Genomic DNA, 2014 nt, shown 5'->3' with positions numbered 1-2014 from the left:
TGTGACGCGGGCTTCTCGTTGCGGAGGCTTCTCTTGCTGCAGAGCACGGGCTTCAGGGTGCACGGGCTTCGGTAGTTGCGGCTCCCGGGCTCTACAGCACAGGCGCAGTCGTTGCGGCGTGCGGGCTTAGTTGCTCTGCAGCACGCGGGTCCTTCCCAGACCGGGGATCGAACCTATGTCTCCGGCATTGGCAGGCAGACTCTTTACCACTGAGCCACCAGGGAAGCCCTCACTTTCTTTTTTTGCTTCCCCCGCAACCACCCCCCTGCGTGGTTTGTGGGATCTTAGTTCCCTGACCAGGGATTGAACCTGGGCCCTCTGCAGTGAAAAAGCAGAGTCCTAACCCCTGGACCACCGGGGAATTCCCCCACTGTCGCCTCTGAGAGCCCTGGAAGAGGTGTCCCAACCCACAGAGCTGAGCCAGGCCCCCAGGGACAGAGCCCCGGAGCTCCTGAGTCCCAGGTGCCTCAGTCCGCAGGGCCCTGGGCACTGGCAGCAGCGTCCGGCCCCAGGACAGATGAGACACACTGTGCGCAGTTACAGGGCTCATGCTGCCCTTTAAACTTGCTTCTGAAGTGTGTGCTTGCAGGGGCCAATAAGCAAAGCATGTCACATGGTGCTGAATGCGCGATCGCCAGGTGAGTCCTCTTCCACGGCCCGTCGTTCATGAGCACTCACTCCACACTGCGCGTCAGTGACCTCCCTTAAGTGCCTCAGAGATCTTTACAGGGTACTGACATCATCACCCCGTGTCATGCATGGGGAAGGCCACGGTGGCAGAGTCTCTAAGTGACGCACTGGGGTTCACACTTGAGCCCAGAGTTTGTACTGAGACTGCACCGTGGGCTTCCTGTCCAGGCCCCACCCAGGGTGCCGTTCTGAGGACCAGCAGGGGGAGTGACCCACCGAGGCTGGGCAATTCCACTAGGTGGGGTTGGGGCACTGGGGTCGCCCCCACCCCCAACCTCTCCCAGAGCCCATGGTGTTTACAATTTTTGCCTCGTGAAAAAGTTTCAAATTCCACAGCCACTGAGCAGGTAGAACAGTGGCTTGATTTCACACTGTAGGGAGCTAGTTTTCTGTGCCCTTTTTTTTTTTTTAATATATACATTTTTATTGGAGTATAACTGCATTTTTCCCTGGAAGCTCAGCTCGTAAAGAATCCACCTGCAATGCGGGAGACCTGGATTCGATCCCTGAGTTGGGAAGATCCCATGGAGAAGGGAACAGCTACCCACTCCAGTATTCTGGCCTGGAGAATTCCCCGGGGTTGCAAAGAGTCCCCCGCGGACGCCACTGAGCAACTTTCGCTTTATAGCTGCTTTACAACGTTGTGTTAGTTTCTGCTGTATGGTAAAGGGAATCAGCCACACGTGTACGCATATCCCCGCTTTTTTGGATTTCTCTCCCATTTAGGGCACCGCAGCGCACTGGGGAGGGTCCGTGTGCTCCCCAGCAGGCTCTCGTTAGTTATGCTTCATATATGGTGTCAGTGGTGTATACGTGCCAATCTTGATCTCCCAGCTCGTCCTATTCCCATCTCCCCCCTTGGTGTCCATATGCTTGTTCTCTACGTCTGTTTCTCTGTTTCTGTTTTGCGAATAAGATTGACAGCTTCAAACCCTCTCTTCTGGTGGTTGGCGGCAGTGGCGGTGGGGGCACGGTATGTACCCCCCACCTCGGTGTTTGTGCTAGACCACAGATGTAGGTCAACCAGGGACCCCGCCCTTAAACAAAGATCCCAAGTGCTGTGTGGGTGCACATCAAGGTCTGTGGGTGCCGCCAGGGACCTTCCGACCGACCGGAGACACCAGGCTTCTCTGCACCACCCCCGCCCCAGCAGCTGGCTTCTCTCTGCAGGACAACGGGCAAAGGAGGACTTTTTCAAGAGGAAGGAGAGCTCTGCTGAAGGGACCTGCAGTCCAGATGGGCAGAGGGGCTGGGGAGGTGGGGGGTGGCGGGGAGTTTGGGAGGAGGGGCTCCGCTCTTCGCTGATTCTGACGAAGCTTTCTTA

General features: G+C 56.9%; 1 non-coding gene across 1 annotated transcript; it reads right to left on the bottom strand.

Moving 5' to 3' along the window:
* Positions 1–288: 288 nt before the first annotated feature.
* TRNAE-UUC (transfer RNA glutamic acid (anticodon UUC)) lies at positions 289–361 on the bottom strand. The gene has a single exon. It is a non-coding gene; the product is annotated as a tRNA-Glu (tRNA).
* Between the last annotated feature and the right edge of the window lie 1653 nt (positions 362–2014).

The sequence above is a fragment of the Budorcas taxicolor genome, chromosome 11, assembly GCF_023091745.1.
Source record: "Budorcas taxicolor isolate Tak-1 chromosome 11, Takin1.1, whole genome shotgun sequence".
Taxonomy (NCBI): Eukaryota; Metazoa; Chordata; class Mammalia; order Artiodactyla; family Bovidae; genus Budorcas; species Budorcas taxicolor.
Note: the sequence above shows the minus strand (reverse complement) of the source record. Positions and strands in the feature narration are given on the sequence as shown.